This window comes from Manis pentadactyla, chromosome 19, assembly GCF_030020395.1.
Source record: "Manis pentadactyla isolate mManPen7 chromosome 19, mManPen7.hap1, whole genome shotgun sequence".
Lineage (NCBI taxonomy): Eukaryota > Metazoa > Chordata > Mammalia > Pholidota > Manidae > Manis > Manis pentadactyla.
The window spans coordinates 18790935-18815581 of NC_080037.1; the positions used below are offsets into that span (position 1 = coordinate 18790935).

The 24647-nt window shown below is 51.0% G+C and overlaps 1 long non-coding RNA gene across 2 annotated transcripts; it reads right to left on the bottom strand.

Moving 5' to 3' along the window:
- Positions 1-20: 20 nt before the first annotated feature.
- LOC130681676 (uncharacterized) lies at positions 21-22709 on the bottom strand. 2 transcript variants are annotated; one of them, XR_008994919.1, is made up of 7 exons: positions 22527-22709; positions 21655-21804; positions 20643-20754; positions 11648-11721; positions 10555-10666; positions 1351-1424; positions 21-371 (listed from the first exon to the last, which is right to left on the bottom strand). It is a non-coding gene; the product is annotated as an uncharacterized LOC130681676 (long non-coding RNA). The 2 variants fall into 2 exon arrangements; XR_008994918.1 differs by having other exon boundaries at positions 24-371; positions 21731-21804; positions 22527-22683.
- Between the last annotated feature and the right edge of the window lie 1938 nt (positions 22710-24647).

Here is a 24647-nt window from a genome sequence, read left to right on the forward strand (position 1 = left end):
TACATACATACATATACAATGCGGAAATATAACTACACCAGATCCTGGAAGAGAAGCAGGAGAGGAGGCTGCCGCGGCAGGCCGTCACCTCAAGGTGAAGGGTGACGTACCAAAGCCGTGATCCAGAGGGACCCGGCAGGCCCTTCCCGCACCCGAGCTCCCCGGAGGGAGGAAGAGAAACGGAAACGGGGAGGCGGGTGGAGGCCTAGGACTGCTGAACACCCAGCCCTGGAGATCTGCTCTGGGAGCACGAACCTACCTTACGTGATGCTCTGGAGGATCGGTGGGGTTGGAAAGCAAAGACAGGCGGAGTACTTGGAGAGACTGGAGATTCCTGCCACTTGCGGAACACAGGGATCCACATCCGGCTGCTGTGGGATGAAAGAAAGGCGGGCAGTCTGAGAGACTTCCTAACAGCGAGAGAGCTGCTAAAGGGGCAAGGGCTGCACAGAGCTTGCCGCTCAGGAGAAAGCACAGGTGCGCAAAACTGTCCGGGTGCACTCTGCCCAGCAGGTGGGGGAACTTTTAGGAGCTGCACCTTCCTCCCCCGCCAGCACCGGCTCGCAAACCGGCTGCCCCCCTCCATCGCGCCAGGCCAGCGACAGGACGGCCCCACCTACGGCAGCTACGGGTGCAAAGCACAGAGGCTTCTCGCTGCGTGCTCCGCAAACTGGCCCTGGCGGTGGAGACAGGCACTGCGGCCGGGAAGCAGGAAAGACCTCTTTCCTCCCGTGGGCACCAGCGCCGCTCCCGTGACCCCTGCCTGCCATCACCCCAAGGGCTGAGCAGCTCCAGAGAGAAAAGCTTCTGGGCGCTACAGGGCGCCACCTACAAATACGAAGCGTCAAAGTCAAAGGAACCTGGTAACTGGAGGACTCGATCAATCTTTGTGAAAGGGATCTCAACATAACAATCAGAAACATGCTCATGGAGCTCCAGCAAAAAGTTGCCCCTGTCTCTTGGGCATAATTCTCTCTCTCTGTCTCTCTCTCTGTCTCTCTCTCTCTGTCTCTCCGTCTCTCTACCAGGAGCACTTTGGAGGCCTTGTTCTGAGAGGGATGCTGGGGCAGCCCAGCAGGAACGGGCAGAGCTCTCAGATCCACCCCGGCCAGTGCCAGGGCAGTCCCACACGGGGTCTGACCGAACTGCAACGGGGGGACGCCGCACGTGTACCTCCGCAGGAAATAACGGTGCCGCACGTTAGCCTTCCCATTAATGGCTAGTGGCTAGGTGGCTCCACCGATACCAGGTGATGTCCACATCCCGGGCCTTACCTCCGTGGCAACCTTTATTCCCCGTGAACCTTGGAAGCAGCACATGGAAAGATACTACCAGTCTCCACCATCTCACCTCTCAGTTTAGGCTCGAGGTTCCCGTATCACATCTTCTCCTCTTCGTTCCAGTTTCCTTGGCGGGTCGGTGCTCTGAGGGGGGGAAAAAAAAATTGACTCAGAATTGGAATGAAATGGCAGGGGGGTGTAAGAGTCTGTTTAAACACCATCAGTAGAACAAAGACATCCGACAGTATGGGAGGATAGATTCATAGATGGCGTATCCGATAAGGGGTTGATGACATCTAAAATACGTATTAGGTGCCCACGCACCTCCACACACAAAAAGCAAATAATCCAATTAAAAAATGGGCAGAGGATCTGAACAGACACTTCTCCAAAGAAGAAATTCAGGTGGCCAACAGGCACATGAAAAGATGCTCCACATCGCTACGATCACCAGAGAAATGCAAATTAAAACCACCATGAGATATCACCTCACACCAGTCAGGATGGCCACCATCGGGAAGACACACAACAACAGACGTTGGCGAGGATGTGGAGAAAGGGGAACCCTCCGACACTGCTGGTGGGAACGTAAATCTCAGTTCAACCATTGTGGAAAGCAGTATGGAGGTTCCTCAAAAAACAAAAAAGTACAAATACCATTTGACCCAGGAATTCCATCCACTCCCAGCAATTTACCCTAAGAATGCAGGAGCCTAGTTTGAAAAAGACATATGCACCCCTATGTCTATCACAGCACTATGTACAATAGCCAAGAAATGGAAGCAACCTGAGTGTCCGTCAGTAGATGAATGGATAAAGAAGAGGTGGTACATATGCACAATGGAATATTATTCAGCCGTAAGAAGAACACAAATCCTACCGTTCGCGACAACACGGATGGAGCTAGAGGGTATTATGCTCAGTGAAATGAGCAGGATGGAGAAAGACAAGCATCAGATGATTTCACTCATCTGTGCAGTAAAAGAACAAAGCAGCAACTGAAGGAACAGAACAGCAGCAGACTCACAGAACCCAAGAGTGGACTAACAGTTACCAAAGGGAAAGGGACTGGGGAGGATGGGTGGGGAGGGAGGGATAAGTGGGGAAAAAGGGGCATTACGGCTCGCACACATAATGTAGGGGGTGGGGGTGGCGGGGGTGCCGGGGCCCGGGGAAGGCAGTATAACACAGAGAAGACAAGTAGGGATTCTACAGCGTCTTACGACGCCGATGGACAGTGACTGTAATGGGGTATGGGGTGGGGGGACTTGATAAGATAATGGGAGGGGGAGGCTAGTGACCATGTTGCTCATGTAATTGTACATTAACGGTCACACACACACAAAAATCACAACGAGCTATCACCTCACACCAGTCAGAATGGCTGGTACCAAAAGAAGAAAGAAAAAAACAAAAACAAGAAATAACAAGCGTTGATGAGGAAGTGGACAAAGGGAACCCTCGTGCACTGTTGGTGACCATGTGAATTGGTGCAGCTACTATGGGAAACAGTGTGGAGGTTCCTAAAAATATCCACAGCGGTATCATATGACCCAGCGTTCTTTTTCATACACAGCCGTGGAACTCCCTTCAGGATACCGGACCTGTTTCCAAGGCATACAACACCAAGCAATTCTCAAACACCAGCAGGGTTTCTGAGAACTCAGCTCTGAGGATATCTGCCTGGACGCAGCACAAGATTCCCCAGGGTAAGGTTTCTAACCTCAAGACTGCCCTCCACCCCAACTCCAGAGCCCGGTTGCCAGGCCCATGCAATTAGCCTGTGCTTCCCACCTGCATACAGGCTAGGATTGGAAGTTCCAACGACCTCCCCCTTAGGTACTGCCCAAGTTGCTAGGGTGCCTCAGCAGCTCAGGAAAACACATTCACCAGCTTAACAAAGAGTATCATAAAGGACACAGCAGCGCACGTGCGCGCTTCACACGCACAGGCGCGCGAGCGCGCGCGCGCACACACACACACACACACACACGGCAAGGTCCCAAGTAAAGGAGCTTCTATCCTCCCGGGACTTGGGGCCTGGCATGGTGGCATGTGCAGGCGACCTGGTTCCCCAAGCATGGAAGCTCTGACAGAGAAGCAGGAGAGGAGAGAGAGAGATGTGCTCGTCTCATAGGGTTTTGTGAAGGCTTCACTGCAGTCATGACTGACTAAATCGCTGGCCATTGCTGATTCAACCTCCAGCCCTCATCCCTTTCCTCTTCCTTCCCTGGGGGCTGGGGGCTGAAAGTTCCCACCCGCTAACCACAAGCCTGGTGCCCCTGGCAACCAGCCTCTACCCTGGGCTAGGGCCCCAAAGCCTCTGCATTAACCTAACAAGACACCCATTGGACAGTTATGGCTCAGAACGATTTTCAGGAACTGTGGATGGGGAGCAAAAATACCTAGGAAATGAACAAAATATTAGCAAACCAAATTCAAAAATACATCAAGGGGATCAAACACCATGATCAAGTGGGATTCATCCCAGGGATGCAAGGATGGTGACAACATTCGAAAATCCATCCACACCATCCACCACATAAACAGAAAGAAAGACGAAAACCACATGATCACCTCCACAGATGCTGAAAAAGCATCCGACAAAATTCAACATCCATTCACGATAAAAACTCTCAACCAAATGGGTATACAGGGCAAGTACCTCAACATAATAAAGGCCGTATATGACAAACCCACAGCCAACGTCATACTGAACAGCGAGAGGCTGAAACCTGTTCCTCTGAGATGGGGAACAAGACAGGGATGCCCACTCTCCCCACTGTTATTCAACATAGTAGTGGAGGTACTAGCCACAGCAATTAGACAAAACAAAAAAATACAAGGCACCCAGACTGGTAAAGAAGAAGCTACGCGGTCACTATTTGCAGGTGACATGATATTGTACATAAAAAACCCTAAAGACTCCACCCCAAAACTGCTAGAACCGATCATCGGAATACAGCAGAGTTGCAGGATACAAAATCAACACGCAGAAATCTGTGGCTTTCCTGTACACTAACAATGAACCAAAGGAGAGGGAAATCAGGAAAACAATTCCATTCACAATTGCATCAAAAAGAATAAAATACCTAGGAATAAACCTAACCAAGGAAGCGAAAGACCTATACCCTGAAAACTATAAGACACTCTTAAGAGAAATTAAAGAGGACGCTAACAAATGGAAACTCATCCCATGCTCTTGGCTAGGAAGAATTAATATCATCAGAATGCCCATCCTGCCCAAAGCAATCTACAGATTAGATGCAGTCCCTATCAAATTACCAACAGCATTCTTCCGCAAACTGGAACAAATAGTTCAAAACTTCATATGGAAATGCCAAAGATCCCGAATAGCCAAAGCAATCCTGAGAAGGAAGAAGAAAGTGTGTGTGTGTGTGGGTGTGTGTGTGTGTGTGTGTGTGTGTGTGTGTGTGTGTGTGGGTGTGTGTGGGTGTGTGTGGTTGTGTGTGTGGGTGTGTGCGGTATCTCGCTCTCCAACATCAAGCTCTACTACAAAGCCACAGTCCTCAAGACAGTTTGCTCCTGGCACTAGAACAGAGCCACAGACCAGTGGAACAGAATAAGAGACTCCAGACATTAACCCAAACATATGTGGTCAATTCATAAATGATAAGGGAGCCAGGGACATACAATGGGGAAAAGACACTCTCTTCAACAGATGGTGCTGGCAAAACTGGACAGCTACACGTAAGAGAATGAAACTGGATCACTGTCTAACCCCATACAGAAAAGTAAATTCGAAATGGATCCAAGACCTGAATGTGAGTCATGAAACCATAAAACTCTCAGAAAAAAACATAGGCACAAATCTCCTGGACATAAACGTGAGCGACTTCTTCAAGAACATACCTCCCCGGGCAAGGGAAACAAAAGCAAAAATGGACTGGTGGGACTACATCGAGCTGAAAAGCTTCTGTACAGCAAAGGACACCCTCAATAGAACAAAAAGGTGCCCTACCGTATATGCGAGAATATATTCATAAATGACAGATCCGATAAAGGGTTGACATCCAAAATACATAAAGAGCTCACGCACCGCAACAAACAAGAAAAGCAAATGATCCGATCAAAAAATGGGCAGAGGATCTGAACAGACACTTCTCCAAAGAAGAAATTCAGGTGGCCAACAGGCACATGAAAAGATCCTCCACACCGCTAATCCTCAGAGAAATGCAAATTAAAACCACCATGAGGTATCACCTCACACCAGTCAAGATGGCCACCATCGGGAAGACACACAACAACAGACGTTGGCGAGGATGTGGAGAAAGGGGAACCCTCCGACACTGCTGGTGGGAATGTAAATCTCAGCTCAACCACTGTGGAAAGCAGTATGGAGGTTCCTCAGGAAGCTCAAAATAGAAATACCACTTGACCCGGGAATTCCACTTCTAGGAATTTACCCTAAGAGTGCAGCAGCCCAGTTTGAAAAAGACAGATGCACCCCTATGTTTATCGCAGCGCTATTTACAAGAGCCAAGAAATGGAAGCAACCTAAGTGTCCATCAGCAGATGAATGGATAAAGAAGACGTGGTACAGATTATACACAATGGAGTATCATTCAGCCAGAAGAAGGAAACAAATCCTACCGTTGGCAACAACACGGATGGAGCTAGAGGGTATTATTACTATGCTCAGTGAAATAAGCCAGGCGGAGAAAGACAAGTACCAAGTGATTTCACTCATATGTGGAATATAAGAACAAAGAGAAACTGAAGGAACAAAACAGCAGCAGAATCACAGAACCCAAGAATGGACTAACAGTTACCAAAGGGAAAGGGACTGGGGAGGATGGGTGGGAAGGGAGGGATAACGGTGGGGAAAAAGAAAGGGGGCCTTACGATTATTAGCATGTATAATGTGGGGCGGTGGGGGGGTGCGCGCAAAGGGAGGACTGTGCAACACAGAGAAGACAAGTAGTGATTCTACAGCATCTTACTACACTGATGGACAGTGACTGTCACGGGGTTTGTGGGGGGGACTTGGTGAAGGGGGGAGTCTAGAAAACATAATGTTCTTCATGTAATTGTAGATTAATGACAACAAAATGAATAAACATAAAAAAATAACAGTAAGAAAGTAAAAAGTGTTTCCCAGTTTACTGTGTTGTGTTACTCGTATACCAGACACAGGCCCCAAAACGAGACCAAAGAGAAAATCTGGGCTGCCTGGCTCAGTCAGGACGTGGAATGTTGCTATGCTGAAACCTGGTGGTCCCTGACCTACGCTTTCTGGGAAGCGAAGAAAGAACCTGCCTGCTAGCTAGAAAGGGAAGTCACGCGGACGGTCCCCTCCTCGGAATCGGTCACCCGCCTGGCTGGCCATGGCAGAGGAAGCATGTCTGGCTCCAGGCCTCCCAGAGAAGATGGGAAGGCCCGGGGCGAGGGCGGGCGGCGCCCCGGCAGCCCCGGCCTCAGGGACCGCGGGGGCACAGCATTGGCCGCCGCACCCCGGGTGCCGAGCGCGTGCAGAGCCGACACCCGGGCGGGCCTAGCTCTGACAGACGCGAGCACTGCGGCCCGGAACGGTCTGCATGGTGGTCTCGCTGGCCCAAACACCTGCACGGCCCTCGGCGGGCAGTCCCGGGGGCTGGGGACTCTACTGGGGTTGGCGTTGGGGCCACGCCCTGTGACACTGGGCCAGGGTCTCCTCTGGGTGGGGCTGGTGTGCTCACGGCAGTGGGGGCTCCCTGATGCCTCCCCCCTGGGTGACATCACGGTTGCTGGGGCGGCTGCTCTGTGATGCGTCCCCTGGCTGACCTATCAGAGGCTGCCCTGGCTGGGCAGCTCAGTGCGCGCTCGGCCTGAGAAGGAGTTGGAAGCTCTCCCTAGCTTCGTACCCTATTCTCATGCCTGCCTCAAACGAAGGACCTATGGACACCACGCCGCTGGGGCCGGACTCTGACGAGCAGGGCGAGCCTATGAACACCACGCCGCCCCCGTGGCCGCCGGCCTGGGTCCGGACTCTGACACGGACGGCGAGCCTATGGACACCACGCCGCCGCCGTGGGCCGCCGCCCTGGGGCCGGTCTCTGTCACGGAGGGCGAGCCTATGGACACCTCGCCGCCCCCGTGGGCCGCCGCCCTGGGGCCGGACTCTGTCACGGAGGGCGAGCCTATGGACACCTCGCCGCCCCCGTGGGCCGCCGCCCTGGGGCTGGACAATGACACTGAGGGCGAGCCTATGGACACCTCGCCGCAGCCGTGTGCCGCTGCCCTGGGGCCGGACTCTGACACGGAGGGCGAGCCTATGGACACCTCGCCGCCCCCGTGGGCCGCCGCCCTGGGGCCCGACTCTGTCACTGAGGGCGAGCCTATGGACACCACGCCGCCGCCGTGGGCCGCCGCCCTGGGGCCGGACTCTGACACCATGGCGCCCCTGCGGGCCACCTTCCGGTCCCCACCAGCCCGATGCCACACGCGGCACAACCGCCGGACTCAGCCCTACCCCCGACGACGGTGACGCGCTGGACACGCCGCCGCCCTTGCGGCCGTCTACCGGTCTCCCCCAGCCCCGTACAAGGCCCATGCCCTTTTGTTGGGGCTTCCTATCCTCCCTGCTATCCATTAAAGAAAGTCTTTCCCACATCTGTGTGGGTGTATTATATTTTCCCACTAAACCCTGTTCTTGCTAATATGCCTCTGGCTCTCTTTACTCTTTCACTCTGCTACAGAGGAAGAACTCCCATACATGAGTGATAATGCTTTGAGCCACACCTAACAATGTAACATGCCCCACGCCCCAGTGACTGGGATGTGGAAGTAGCCGCGTTTTATGACTGTGCGTGCTCCACGCGAGGTCTGCGTGCTGAGCGTTTAAGGGATGACAGCCCAGGGGGAGGCAAGTCCAGAGGAGGGAGACCGGGTTGGCTAACGAGGCCCCTTCCCTCTTCTCTGCCACTGCTCTGAGCTCGCCGCAGGGCAGGGAATCCCCGCTGTGACACAGAAAACCACTCTTTTCATTTTGGTTCTTAAACATGTTTTTGTGTGTGTGTGTGTGTGTGTGTGTGTGTGTGTGTGTACCACTGCCCCTATCGGTCTAAAAGTAACAAAGAAATGCGCGATAGAGCGAACAACTTGCAAACAGTGACCAGAAAGAGTAAACTTTTCCACTAGCCTCTGGGGATATAGATATCCCAAGTGTTTCTATGCAATTGTAGAAAGATTTTGCTGGAAATGTCGCTGGGACCACTCTGAACCATCACGTTCGTTAAGGCAATAAGCCAGGACAGGAGAGCAGCAAAGAGCACCCACGGTGCGTCTCCTACGTATAAGGCCAAGGGGTACAGGCTTTAATTCTACTACCTCACTTCATCTCACCATGACTGACGTGGGGTGACCTTACGCACCACCTTCATACATGAGTAGAAAGTTACTTCGGAATCACTTCCCTTAACAGAACATAAATAAATGCAAGGACATCAGCATTCCTCGAATTCCTGCCACCGCCACCCAACTCTTTATGCACAGCACCCTTTCCATACGAACAGAAAACACAGCTCTAAATGCTACTATCCCATTTCAGATAGACCTCACTCACATCTAAATGCCTAGATGCACTGAAACTGCACCTCCACCTTGACAACAGAGGGGAGCAGTTTCCCCGCGAGATAGCTGGCCGGCCACCTCAGCAAGCCCACGGGCCACTAGCCCACACCAGCCCTGCGTGTCCCCAAAAAGGCGGCTCACTGAACCTGTGACTGCACATGCTCTCTGGAGATGGGCAGCCAGGCAGGGCCACCGAGGTGACATCGGCGCGCAGGCACAAAGACTTACTACTGGGCGTGTACCTGCCTCGGCCCCAGCAGGCCAGCCGGGGTGCTCCCTGTGTGGGGCCTCGGATCTGCCCCGCAGCTCACGCAGCCGCCCCGGCAGGGCCAGCCCCAGGGCAGAGCACCCGGAGGGCCCCAGCCCGCACTGGTTAGAGAGTCCAGCCGGCCATGTACACCCAGCGGACTCGGGCCACCTACCCAGGTGTTCCAACCCACGGCCACTCCTCTCAAGACCCAAAGACACAGCTAACTCACAGAAACAAACACAAGGCATCAAGAATGAGAAGGAGACAGAGGAATGACTGCGCGCCTAGTGACGGTACACGTTGACAAAAACGGACAAAATAAACAAACAGGAAGATAGCTAGACAGATACATTAGATAGATGGATAGATTAGATTAGACTGATAGACGGATAGATAAGATAGAATGATAGATTACATAGATCATACAGATACATAGAGATTAGATAGAAGAGGCAGACAGATTAGATAGATGATACATGATAGATCAGGTGGACAGATTAGACAGACACCTACAGATACACATAGATAGATGACAGGTAGATAGATTGATAAGATGATAGACTAGATAGATGATATAGATACATATAGGTTAGATAGACACATTGATATAGATACATATAGATGACAGGTAACAGACAGATAGGTGATGGATTAGATAGTTTGGATAGACAGACACAGACATGACAGTAGATAGATGAGAGTAGAGGGATCAGATAGATAGATAGATAGATAGATAGACAGACAGATAGACAGACAGACAGACAGACAGGTAGGAAAGCATAATACTCAACAAAGCTCTCGCTCATAACCAGGAGAGCAACGATGAAAGCACAGAGAAGAACTACAAGCAAAAAGAAGATAGAAATCAAGTTGAAGAAGTGCCATAAGGACACAGCTATCAATTATCACAGTAAAGGGAAAGACTTTAAATGCTCCCAACAAAAGACACAGGGTTGAATGAATGGATGAAAACTCAAGACCGCCTACGTGCTCCCTTACAGGAGGCTCACTTGAGATCCAAGCACACAGACAAACTACAAGTTGAAGGGGTGGGAAAAGGTACCCTATACAAGTGAAACTGAAAAAGAAAAAAGAGAAAAAAAAAATTAAAGATGGCTTGGTGGGATTAAAGACGGCAGTGTGAGAGGGGAGGCAGAAACCTCCTCCAAAAACCACATACATACATACATACATACATACATACATATACAATGCGGAAATATAACTACACCAGATCCTGGAAGAGAAGCAGGAGAGGAGGCTGCCGCGGCAGGCCGTCACCTCAAGGTGAAGGGTGACGTACCAAAGCCGTGATCCAGAGGGACCCGGCAGGCCCTTCCCGCACCCGAGCTCCCCGGAGGGAGGAAGAGAAACGGAAACGGGGAGGCGGGTGGAGGCCTAGGACTGCTGAACACCCAGCCCTGGAGATCTGCTCTGGGAGCACGAACCTACCTTACGTGATGCTCTGGAGGATCGGTGGGGTTGGAAAGCAAAGACAGGCGGAGTACTTGGAGAGACTGGAGATTCCTGCCACTTGCGGAACACAGGGATCCACATCCGGCTGCTGTGGGATGAAAGAAAGGCGGGCAGTCTGAGAGACTTCCTAACAGCGAGAGAGCTGCTAAAGGGGCAAGGGCTGCACAGAGCTTGCCGCTCAGGAGAAAGCACAGGTGCGCAAAACTGTCCGGGTGCACTCTGCCCAGCAGGTGGGGGAACTTTTAGGAGCTGCACCTTCCTCCCCCGCCAGCACCGGCTCGCAAACCGGCTGCCCCCCTCCATCGCGCCAGGCCAGCGACAGGACGGCCCCACCTACGGCAGCTACGGGTGCAAAGCACAGAGGCTTCTCGCTGCGTGCTCCGCAAACTGGCCCTGGCGGTGGAGACAGGCACTGCGGCCGGGAAGCAGGAAAGACCTCTTTCCTCCCGTGGGCACCAGCGCCGCTCCCGTGACCCCTGCCTGCCATCACCCCAAGGGCTGAGCAGCTCCAGAGAGAAAAGCTTCTGGGCGCTACAGGGCGCCACCTACAAATACGAAGCGTCAAAGTCAAAGGAACCTGGTAACTGGAGGACTCGATCAATCTTTGTGAAAGGGATCTCAACATAACAATCAGAAACATGCTCATGGAGCTCCAGCAAAAAGTTGCCCCTGTCTCTTGGGCATAATTCTCTCTCTCTGTCTCTCTCTCTGTCTGTCTCTCTCTCTGTCTCTCCGTCTCTCTACCAGGAGCACTTTGGAGGCCTTGTTCTGAGAGGGATGCTGGGGCAGCCCAGCAGGAACGGGCAGAGCTCTCAGATCCACCCCGGCCAGTGCCAGGGCAGTCCCACACGGGGTCTGACCGAACTGCAACGGGGGGACGCCGCACGTGTACCTCCGCAGGAAATAACGGTGCCGCACGCTAGCCTTCCCATTAATGGCTAGTGGCTAGGTGGCTCCACCGATACCAGGTGATGTCCACATCCTGGGCCTTACCTCCGTGGCAACCTTTATTCCCCGTGAACCTTGGAAGCAGCACATGGAAAGATACTACCAGTCTCCACCATCTCACCTCTCAGTTTAGGCTCGAGGTTCCCGTATCACATCTTCTCCTCTTCGTTCCAGTTTCCTTGGCGGGTCGGTGCTCTGAGGGGGGGAAAAAAAAATTGACTCAGAATTGGAATGAAATGGCAGGGGGGTGTAAGAGTCTGTTTAAACACCATCAGTAGAACAAAGACATCCGACAGTATGGGAGGATAGATTCATAGATGGCGTATCCGATAAGGGGTTGATGACATCTAAAATACGTATTAGGTGCCCACGCACCTCCACACACAAAAAGCAAATAATCCAATTAAAAAATGGGCAGAGGATCTGAACAGACACTTCTCCAAAGAAGAAATTCAGGTGGCCAACAGGCACATGAAAAGATGCTCCACATCGCTACGATCACCAGAGAAATGCAAATTAAAACCACCATGAGATATCACCTCACACCAGTCAGGATGGCCACCATCGGGAAGACACACAACAACAGACGTTGGCGAGGATGTGGAGAAAGGGGAACCCTCCGACACTGCTGGTGGGAACGTAAATCTCAGTTCAACCATTGTGGAAAGCAGTATGGAGGTTCCTCAAAAAACAAAAAAGTACAAATACCATTTGACCCAGGAATTCCATCCACTCCCAGCAATTTACCCTAAGAATGCAGGAGCCTAGTTTGAAAAAGACATACGCACCCCTATGTCTATCACAGCACTATGTACAATAGCCAAGAAATGGAAGCAACCTGAGTGTCCGTCAGTAGATGAATGGATAAAGAAGAGGTGGTACATATGCACAATGGAATATTATTCAGCCGTAAGAAGAACACAAATCCTACCGTTCGCGACAACACGGATGGAGCTAGAGGGTATTATGCTCAGTGAAATGAGCAGGATGGAGAAAGACAAGCATCAGATGATTTCACTCATCTGTGCAGTAAAAGAACAAAGCAGCAACTGAAGGAACAGAACAGCAGCAGACTCACAGAACCCAAGAGTGGACTAACAGTTACCAAAGGGAAAGGGACTGGGGAGGATGGGTGGGGAGGGAGGGATAAGTGGGGAAAAAGGGGCATTACGGCTCGCACACATAATGTAGGGGGTGGGGGTGGCGGGGGTGCCGGGGCCCGGGGAAGGCAGTATAACACAGAGAAGACAAGTAGGGATTCTACAGCGTCTTACGACGCCGATGGACAGTGACTGTAATGGGGTATGGGGTGGGGGGACTTGATAAGATAATGGGAGGGGGAGGCTAGTGACCATGTTGCTCATGTAATTGTACATTAACGGTCACACACACACAAAAATCACAACGAGCTATCACCTCACACCAGTCAGAATGGCTGGTACCAAAAGAAGAAAGAAAAAAACAAAAACAAGAAATAACAAGCGTTGATGAGGAAGTGGACAAAGGGAACCCTCGTGCACTGTTGGTGACCATGTGAATTGGTGCAGCTACTATGGGAAACAGTGTGGAGGTTCCTAAAAATATCCACAGCGGTATCATATGACCCAGCGTTCTTTTTCATACACAGCCGTGGAACTCCCTTCAGGATACCGGACCTGTTTCCAAGGCATACAACACCAAGCAATTCTCAAACACCAGCAGGGTTTCTGAGAACTCAGCTCTGAGGATATCTGCCTGGACGCAGCACAAGATTCCCCAGGGTAAGGTTTCTAACCTCAAGACTGCCCTCCACCCCAACTCCAGAGCCCGGTTGCCAGGCCCATGCAATTAGCCTGTGCTTCCCACCTGCATACAGGCTAGGATTGGAAGTTCCAACGACCTCCCCCTTAGGTACTGCCCAAGTTGCTAGGGTGCCTCAGCAGCTCAGGAAAACACGTTCACCAGCTTAACAAAGAGTATCATAAAGGACACAGCAGCGCACGTGCGCGCTTCACACGCACAGGCGCGCGAGCGCGCGCGCACACACACACACACACACACACACACACACGGCAAGGTCCCAAGTAAAGGAGCTTCTATCCTCCCGGGACTTGGGGCCTGGCATGGTGGCATGTGCAGGCGACCTGGTTCCCCAAGCATGGAAGCTCTGACAGAGAAGCAGGAGAGGAGAGAGAGAGATGTGCTCGTCTCATAGGGTTTTGTGAAGGCTTCACTGCAGTCATGACTGACTAAATCGCTGGCCATTGCTGATTCAACCTCCAGCCCTCATCCCTTTCCTCTTCCTTCCCTGGGGGCTGGGGGCTGAAAGTTCCCACCCGCTAACCACAAGCCTGGTGCCCCTGGCAACCAGCCTCTACCCTGGGCTAGGGCCCCAAAGCCTCTGCATTAACCTAACAAGACACCCATTGGACAGTTATGGCTCAGAACGATTTTCAGGAACTGTGGATGGGGAGCAAAAATACCTAGGAAATGAACAAAATATTAGCAAACCAAATTCAAAAATACATCAAGGGGATCAAACACCATGATCAAGTGGGATTCATCCCAGGGATGCAAGGATGGTGACAACATTCGAAAATCCATCCACACCATCCACCACATAAACAGAAAGAAAGACGAAAACCACATGATCACCTCCACAGATGCTGAAAAAGCATCCGACAAAATTCAACATCCATTCACGATAAAAACTCTCAACCAAATGGGTATACAGGGCAAGTACCTCAACATAATAAAGGCCGTATATGACAAACCCACAGCCAACGTCATACTGAACAGCGAGAGGCTGAAACCTGTTCCTCTGAGATGGGGAACAAGACAGGGATGCCCACTCTCCCCACTGTTATTCAACATAGTAGTGGAGGTACTAGCCACAGCAATTAGACAAAACAAAAAAATACAAGGCACCCAGACTGGTAAAGAAGAAGCTACGCGGTCACTATTTGCAGGTGACATGATATTGTACATAAAAAACCCTAAAGACTCCACCCCAAAACTGCTAGAACCGATCATCGGAATACAGCAGAGTTGCAGGATACAAAATCAACACGCAGAAATCTGTGGCTTTCCTGTACACTAACAATGAACCAAAGGAGAGGGAAATCAGGAAAACAATTCCATTCACAATTGCATCAAAAAGAATAAAATACCTAGGAATAAACCTAACCAAGGAAGCGAAAGACCTATACCCTGAAAACTATAAGACACTCTTAAGAGAAATTAAAGAGGACGCTAACAAATGGAAACTCATCCCACGCTCTTGGCTAGGAAGAATTAATATCGTCAGAATGCCCATCCTGCCCAAAGCAATCTACAGATTAGATGCAGTCCCTATCAAATTACCAACAGCATTCTTCCACAAACTGGAACAAATAGTTCAAAACTTCATATGGAAATGCCAAAGATCCCAAATAGCCAAAGCAATCCTGAGAAGGAAGAAGAAAGTGTGTGTGTGGGTGGGTGTGGGTGTGTGGGTGTGTGTGTGTGTGTGGGTGGGTGTGGGTGTGTGTGGGTGGGTGTGGTTGTGTGTGTGGGTGTGTGCGGTATCTCGCTCTCCAACATCAAGCTCTACTACAAAGCCACAGTCCTCAAGACAGTTTGCTCCTGGCACTAGAACAGAGCCACAGACCAGTGGAACAGAATAAGAGACTCCAGACATTAACCCAAACATATGTGGTCAATTCATAAATGATAAGGGAGCCAGGGACATACAATGGGGAAAAGACACTCTCTTCAACAGATGGTGCTGGCAAAACTGGACAGCTACACGTAAGAGAATGAAACTGGATCACTGTCTAACCCCATACAGAAAAGTAAATTCGAAATGGATCCAAGACCTGAATGTGAGTCATGAAACCATAAAACTCTCAGAAAAAAACATAGGCACAAATCTCCTGGACATAAACGTGAGCGACTTCTTCAAGAACATACCTCCCCGGGCAAGGGAAACAAAAGCAAAAATGGACTGGTGGGACTACATCGAGCTGAAAAGCTTCTGTACAGCAAAGGACACCCTCAATAGAACAAAAAGGTGCCCTACCGTATATGCGAGAATATATTCATAAATGACAGATCCGATAAAGGGTTGACATCCAAAATACATAAAGAGCTCACGCACTGCAACAAACAAGAAAAGCAAATGATCCGATCAAAAAATGGGCAGAGGATCTGAACAGACACTTCTCCAAAGAAGAAATTCAGGTGGCCAACAGGCACATGAAAAGATCCTCCACACCGCTAATCCTCAGAGAAATGCAAATTAAAACCACCATGAGGTATCACCTCACACCAGTCAAGATGGCCACCATCGGGAAGACACACAACAACAGACGTTGGCGAGGATGTGGAGAAAGGGGAACCCTCCGACACTGCTGGTGGGAATGTAAATCTCAGCTCAACCACTGTGGAAAGCAGTATGGAGGTTCCTCAGGAAGCTCAAAATAGAAATACCACTTGACCCGGGAATTCCACTTCTAGGAATTTACCCTAAGAGTGCAGCAGCCCAGTTTGAAAAAGACAGATGCACCCCTATGTTTATCGCAGCGCTATTTACAAGAGCCAAGAAATGGAAGCAACCTAAGTGTCCATCAGCAGATGAATGGATAAAGAAGACGTGGTACAGATTATACACAATGGAGTATCATTCAGCCAGAAGAAGGAAACAAATCCTACCGTTGGCAACAACACGGATGGAGCTAGAGGGTATTATTACTATGCTCAGTGAAATAAGCCAGGCGGAGAAAGACAAGTACCAAGTGATTTCACTCATATGTGGAATATAAGAACAAAGAGAAACTGAAGGAACAAAACAGCAGCAGAATCACAGAACCCAAGAATGGACTAACAGTTACCAAAGGGAAAGGGACTGGGGAGGATGGGTGGGAAGGGAGGGATAACGGTGGGGAAAAAGAAATGGGGCCTTACGATTATTAGCATGTATAATGTGGGGCGGTGGGGGGGTGCGCGCAAAGGGAGGACTGTGCAACACAGAGAAGACAAGTAGTGATTCTACAGCATCTTACTACACTGATGGACAGTGACTGTCACGGGGTTTGTGGGGGGGACTTGGTGAAGGGGGGAGTCTAGAAAACATAATGTTCTTCATGTAATTGTAGATTAATGACAACAAAATGAATAAACATAAAAAAATAACAGTAAGAAAGTAAAAAGTGTTTCCCAGTTTACTGTGTTGTGTTACTCGTATACCAGACACAGGCCCCAAAACGAGACCAAAGAGAAAATCTGGGCTGCCTGGCTCAGTCAGGACGTGGAATGTTGCTATGCTGAAACCTGGTGGTCCCTGACCTACGCTTTCTGGGAAGCGAAGAAAGAACCTGCCTGCTAGCTAGAAAGGGAAGTCACGCGGACGGTCCCCTCCTCGGAATCGGTCACCCGCCTGGCTGGCCATGGCAGAGGAAGCATGTCTGGCTCCAGGCCTCCCAGAGAAGATGGGAAGGCCCGGGGCGAGGGCGGGCGGCGCCCCGGCAGCCCCGGCCTCAGGGACCGCGGGGGCACAGCATTGGCCGCCGCACCCCGGGTGCCGAGCGCGTGCAGAGCCGACACCCGGGCGGGCCTAGCTCTGACAGACGCGAGCACTGCGGCCCGGAACGGTCTGCATGGTGGTCTCGCTGGCCCAAACACCTGCACGGCCCTCGGCGGGCAGTCCCGGGGGCTGGGGACTCTACTGGGGTTGGCGTTGGGGCCACGCCCTGTGACACTGGGCCAGGGTCTCCTCTGGGTGGGGCTGGTGTGCTCACGGCAGTGGGGGCTCCCTGATGCCTCCCCCCTGGGTGACATCACGGTTGCCGGGGCGGCTGCTCTGTGATGCGTCCCCTGGCTGACCTATCAGAGGCTGCCCTGGCTGGGCAGCTCAGTGCGCGCTCGGCCTGAGAAGGAGTTGGAAGCTCTCCCTAGCTTCGTACCCTATTCTCATGCCTGCCTCAAACGAAGGACCTATGGACACCACGCCGCTGGGGCCGGACTCTGACGAGCACGGCGAGCCTATGAACACCACGCCGCCCCCGTGGGCCGCCGGCCTGGGTCCGGACTCTGACACGGACGGCGAGCCTATGGACACCTCGCCGCCCCCGTTAGCCGCCGCCCTGGGGCCGGTCTCTGTCACGGAGGGCGAGCCTATGGACACCTCGCCGCCCCCGTGGGCCGCCGCCCTGGGGCCGGACTCTGTCACGGAGGGCGAGCCTATGGACACCTCGCCGCCGCCGTGGGCCGCCGCCCTGGGGCCGGACTCTGACACCATGGCGCCCCTGCGGGCCACCTTCCGGTCCCCACCGGCCCGATGCCACACGCGGCACAACCGCCGGACTCAGCCCTACCCCCGACGACGGTGACGCGCTGGACACGCCGCCGCCCTTGCGGCCGTCTACCGGTCTCCCCCAGCCCCGTACAAGGCCCATGCCCTTTTGTTGGGGCTTCCTATCCTCCCTGCTATCCATTAAAGAAAGTCTTTCCCACATCTGTGTGGGTGTATTATATTTTCCCACTAAACCCTGTTCTTGCTAATATGCCTCTGGCTCTCTACTCTTTCACTCTGCTACAGAGGAAGAACTCCCATACACGAGTGATAATGCTTTGAGCCACACCTAACAATGTAACATGCCCCACGCCCGTGACTGGGATGTGGAAGTAGCCGCGTTTTATGACTGTGCGTGCTCCACGCGAGGTCTGCGTGCTGAGCGTTTAAGGGATGACAGCCCAGGGGGAGGCAAGTCCAGAGGAGGGAGACCGGGTTGGCTAACGAGGCCCCTTCCCTCTTCTCTGCCACTGCTCTGAGCTCGCCGCAGGCTAGGGAATCCCCGCTGTGACACAGAAAACCACTCTTTTCATTTTGGTTCTTAAACATGTTTGTGTGTGTGTGTGTGTGTGTGTGTGTGTGTGTGTGTGTACCACTGCCCCTATCGGTCTAAAAGTAACAAAGAAATGCGCGATAGAGCGAACAACTTGCAAACAGTGACCAGAAAGAGTAAACTTTTCCACTAGCCTCTGGGGATATAGATATCCCAAGTGTTTCTATGCAATTGTAGAAAGATTTTGCTGGAAATGTCGCTGGGACCACTCTGAACCATCACGTTCGTTAAGGCAATAAGCCAGGACAGGAGAGCAGCAAAGAGCACCCACGGTGCGTCTCCTACGTATAAGGCCAAGGGGTACAGGCTTTAATTCTACTACCTCACTTCATCTCACCATGACTGACGTGGGGTGACCTTACGCACCACCTTCATACATGAGTAGAAAGTTACTTCGGAATCACTTCCCTTAACAGAACATAAATAAATGCAAGGACATCAGCATTCCTCGAATTCCTGCCACCGCCACCCAACTCTTTATGCACAGCACCCTTTCCATACGAACAGAAAACACAGCTCTAAATGCTACTATCCCATTTCAGATAGACCTCACTCACATCTAAATGCCTAGATGCACTGAAACTGCACCTCCACCTTGACAACAGAGGGGAGCAATTTCCCCGCGAGATAGCTGGCCGGCCACCTCAGCAAGCCCACGGGCCACTAGCCCACACCAGCCCCGCGTGTTCCCAAAAAGGCGGCTCACTGAACCTGTGACTGCACATGCTCTCTGGAGATGGGCAGCCAGGCAGGGCCACCGAGGTGACATCGGCGCGCAGGCACAAAGACTTACTACTGGGCGTGTACCTGCCTCGGCCCCAGCAGGCCAGCCGGGGTGCTCCCTGTGTGGGGCCTCGGATCTGCCCCGCAGCTCACGCAGCCGCCCCGGCAGGGCCAGCCCCAGGGCAGAGCACCCGGAGGGCCCCAGCCCGCACTGGTTAGAGAGTCCAGCCGGCCATGTACACCCAGCGGACTCGGGCCACCTACCCAGGTGTTCCAACCCACGGCCACTCCTCTCAAGACCCAAAGACACAGCTAACTCACAGAAACAAACACAAGGCATCAAGAATGAGAAGGAGACAGAGGAATGACTGCGCGCCTAGTGACGGTACACGTTGACAAAAACGGACAAAATAAACAAACAGGAAGATAGCTAGACAGATACATTAGATAGATGGATAGATTAGATTAGACTGATAGACGGATAGATAAGATAGAATGATAGATTACATAGATCATACAGATACATAGAGATTAGATAGAAGAGGCAGACAGATTAGATAGATGATACATGATAGATCAGGTGGACAGATTAGACAGACACCTACAGATACACATAGATAGATGACAGGTAGATAGATTGATAAGATGATAGACTAGATAGATGATATAGATACATATAGGTTAGATAGACACATTGATATAGATACATATAGATGACAGGTAACAGACAGATAGGTGATGGATTAGATAGTTTGGATAGACAGACACAGACATGACAGTAGATAGATGAGAGTAGAGGGATCAGATAGATAGATAGATAGACAGACAGATAGACAGACAGACAGACAGACAGGTAGGAAAGCATAATACTCAACAAAGCTATCGCTCATAACCAGGAGAGCAACGATGAAAGCACAGAGAAGAACTACAAGCAAAAAGAAGATAGAAATCAAGTTGAAGAAGTGCCATAAGGACACAGCTATCAATTATCACAGTAAAGGGAAAGACTTTAAATGCTCCCAACAAAAGACACAGGGTTGAATGAATGGATGAAAACTCAAGACCGCCTACGTGCTCCCTCACAGGAGGCTCACTTGAGATCCAAGCACACAGACAAACTACAAGTTGAAGGGGTGGGAAAAGGTACCCTATACAAGTGAAACTGAAAAAGAAAAAAAAAAAAATTAAAGATGGCTTGGTGGGATTAAAGACGGCAGTGTGAGAGGGGAGGCAGAAACCTCCTCCAAAAACCACATACATACATACATACATACATACATACATATACAATGCGGAAATATAACTACACCAGATCCTGGAAGAGAAGCAGGAGAGGAGGCTGCCGTGGCAGGCCGTCACCTCAAGGTGAAGGGTGACGTACCAAAGCCGTGATCCAGAGGGACCCGGCAGGCCCTTCCCGCACCCGAGCTCCCCGGAGGGAGGAAGAGAAACGGAAACGGGGAGGCGGGTGGAGGCCTAGGACTGCTGAACACCCAGCCCTGGAGATCTGCTCTGGGAGCACGAACCTACCTTACGTGATGCTCTGGAGGATCGGTGGGGTTGGAAAGCAAAGACAGGCGGAGTACTTGGAGAGACTGGAGATTCCTGCCACTTGCGGAACCCAGGGATCCACATCCGGCTGCTGTGGGATGAAAGAAAGGCGGGCAGTCTGAGAGACTTCCTAACAGCGAGAGAGCTGCTAAAGGGGCAAGGGCTGCACAGAGCTTGCCGCTCAGGAGAATGCACAGGTGCGCAAAACTGTCCGGGTGCACTCTGCCCAGCAGGTGGGGGAACTTTTAGGAGCTGCACCTTCCTCCCCCGCCAGCACCGGCTCGCAAACCGGCTGCCCCCCTCCATCGCGCCAGGCCAGCGACAGGACGGCCCCACCTACGGCAGCTACGGGTGCAAAGCACAGAGGCTTCTCGCTGCGTGCTCCGCAAACTGGCCCTGGCAGTGGAGACAGGCACTGCGGCCGGGAAGCAGGAAAGACCTCTTTCCTCCTGCGGGCACCAGTGCTGCTCATGTGACCCCTGCCTGCCATCACCCCAAGGGATGGGCAGCTCCAGAGAGAAAAGCTTCTGGGCTCTACAGGGTGCCACCTACAAATACGAAATGTCAAAATCAAAGGAACCTGGTAACTGGACTCAATCAATCTCTGTGAAAGGGATCTCAACATAACAATCAGAAACATGCTCATGGAGCTCCAGCAAAAAATTGCCCATTTCTTGGGCATAATTCTCCCTCTCTCTCTCTGTCGCTCTGTCTCTCTCTCTCTCTCTCTCTGTCTCCCTACCAGGAGCACTTTGGAGGCCTCGTTCTGAGAGGGATGCTAGGACAGACCTGCAGGAACGGGCAGAGCTCTCAGATCCACCCTAGCCAGTGCCAGGGCAGTCCCACACGGGGTCTGACCAAACTGCAACGGGGGGACGCCACACATGTAACTCCGCAGGAAATAACGGTGCCACACGCTAGCCTTCCCATTAATGGCTAGTGGCTAGGTGGCTCCACCGATACCAGGTGATGTCCACATCCCGGGCCTTACCTCCGTGGTAACCTTTTTTCCCTGTGAACCTTGAAAGCAGCACATGGAAAGATACTCCCAGTCTCCACCATCTCACTTCTCAGTTTAGGCTCGATGTTCCTGTATCACATCTTCTCTTCTTCGTTCCAGTTTTCTCGGCAGTTTGGTGTTCTGAGAAAAAAAAAAAATTGACGCAGAATTGGAATGAAATGGCAGGGGGTATAAGATTCTGTTTAAACACCATCAGTAAAACAAAGACATCCTACAGTATATGGGAGAATATATTCAGAAATGACAGATCTGATAAAGGGTTGACATCCAAAATATATAAAGAGCTCACACACCTCAACAAACAAGAAAAACAAATAATCCAATTAAAAAATGGGCAGAGGAGCAGAACAGACAGTTGTCCAAAGAAGAAATTCAGATGGCCAACAGATACATGAAAAGATGCTCCACATTTGTAGTCATGAGAGAAATGCAAATTAAAACCACCATGAGATATCACCTCACACCAGTCAGGATGGCCACCATCCAGAAGACACACAACAGATGTTGGTGAGGATGTGGAGAAAGGGGAACCCTCCGACACTGCTGGTGGGAATGTAAATCTCAGTTAAACCATTGTGGAAAGCAGTATGGAGGTTCCTCAAAAAACAAAAAAGTACAAATACCATTTGTCCTAGGAATTCCACTCCCTGGAATTTACCCTAAGAATGCAGGAGCCTAGTGTGAAAAAGACATATGCACCCCTATGTCTCTCACAGCACTATGTACAACAGCCAAGAAATGGAAGCAACCTGAGTGTCTGTCGGTAGATGAATGGATAAAGAAGAGGTGGTACATATGCACAATGGAATATTATTCAGCCATAAGAAGAAAACAAATCCTACTGTTTGCAACAACACAGATGGAGCTAGAGGGTATTATGCTCAGTGAAATGAGCAGGATGGAGAAAGACAAGCATCAGATGATTTCACTCATCTGTGGAGTAAAAGAACAAAGCAGAAACTGAAGGAACAAAACAGCAGCAGACTCACAGAACCCAAGAGTGGACTAACAGTCACCAAAGGGAAAGGGACTGGGGAGGATGGGTGGGGAGGGAGGGATAAGTGGGAAAAAGGGGCATTACGGCTCGCACACATAATGTAGGGGGTGGGGCGGCGGGGGTGCCGGGGCACGGGGAAGGCAGTATAACACAGAGAAGACAAGTAGGGATTCTACAGCGTCTTATGATGCTGATGGACAGTGACTGTAATGGGGTATAGGGTGGGGGAACTTGATAATGGGAGGTGGAGTCTAGTAGCCATGTTGCTCATGTAATTGTACATTAATGGTCACACACAAAAAAATCACAATAAGCTATCACCTCACACCAGTCAGAATGGCTAGTACCAAAAAAAGAAAACAAGAAATAACAAGCATTGATGAGGATGTGGACAAAGGGAACCCTCGTGCACTGTTGGTGACCATGTAAATTGGTGCAGCTACTATGGAAAACAGTGTGGAGGTTCCTAAAAATATTCATAGCGGTACCATATGACCCAGCGTTCTTTTTCCTACACAGCAGTGGAACTCCCTTCAGGATACCGGACCTGTTTCCAAGGCATACAACACCAAGCAATTCTCGAACACCAGCAGGGTTTCTGAGAACTCAACTCTGACGATATCTGCCTGCAGACAGCACCAGATTCCCCAGGGTAAGGTTTCTATCCTCAAGACTGCCCTCCACCCCAACTCCAGGCCGGAGTGCCAGGCCCATACAATTAGCCTGTGCTTCCCACCTGCATACAGGCTAGGATTGGAAGTTCCAGCGACCTCCCCCTTAGGTCTGCCCAAGTTGTTAGGGTGCCTCAGCAGCTCAGGAAAACATGTTTACCAGTTTAACAGAGAGCACCATAAAGGACACAACAGCACACACACGCGCGCACACACGCATACACGCGCGCGCGCGCACACGGCAAGGTCCCAAGTAAAGGAGCTTCTATCCTCCCGGGACTTGGGGCCTGGCATGGTGGCATATGCAGGCGACCTAGTTTCCCAAGCATGGAAGCTCTGACAGAGAAGCAGGAGATAAGAGAGAGAGATGTGCTCTTCTCATAGGGTTTTGTGAGGGTTTCACTGCAGAGTCATGACTGACTAAATCGCTGGCCATTGCTGATTCAACCTCCAGCCCTCATCCATTTCCTCTTCTTCCCTGGGGGCTGGGAGCTGAAAGTTCTCACCCTCTAACCACAAGCCTGGTGCCCCTGGCAACCAGCCACTACCCTGGGCTAGGGACCCAAAGCCTCTGCATTAACCTAACAAGACACCCATTGGACAGTTATGGCTCAGAAGGATTTTCAGGAACTGTGGATGAGGAGCAAAAATACCTAGGAAATGAACAAAATATTAGCAAACCAAATTCAAAAATACATCAAAAGGATCATACACCATGACCAAGTGGGATTCATCCCAGGGATGCAAGGATGGTGACAACATTCGAAAATCCATCCACACCATCCACCACATAAACAGAAAGAAAGCCAAGAACCACATGATCATCTCCATAGATGCTGAAAAAGCATTCGACAAAATTCAACATCCATTCACGATAAAAACTCTCAACCAAATGGGTATACAGGGCAAGTACCTCAACATAATAAAGGCCGTATATGACAAACCCACAGCCAACGTCATACTGAACAGCGAGAGGCTGAAACCTGTTCCTCTGAGATGGGGAACAAGACAGGGATGCCCACTCTCCCCACTGTTATTCAACATAGTACTGGAGGTCCTAGTCACGGCAATCAGACAAAGCAAAGAATACAAGGAATCCATATTGGTAAAGAAGAAGTTAAACTGTCACTATTTGCAGATGACATGATACTGTACATAAAAAACCCTAAAGACTCCACCCCAAAACTACTAGAACTGATATTGGAATACAGCAAAGTTGCAGGATACAAAATCAACACACAGAAATCTGTGGCTTTCCTATACACTAACAATGAACCAACAGAAAGAGAAATCAG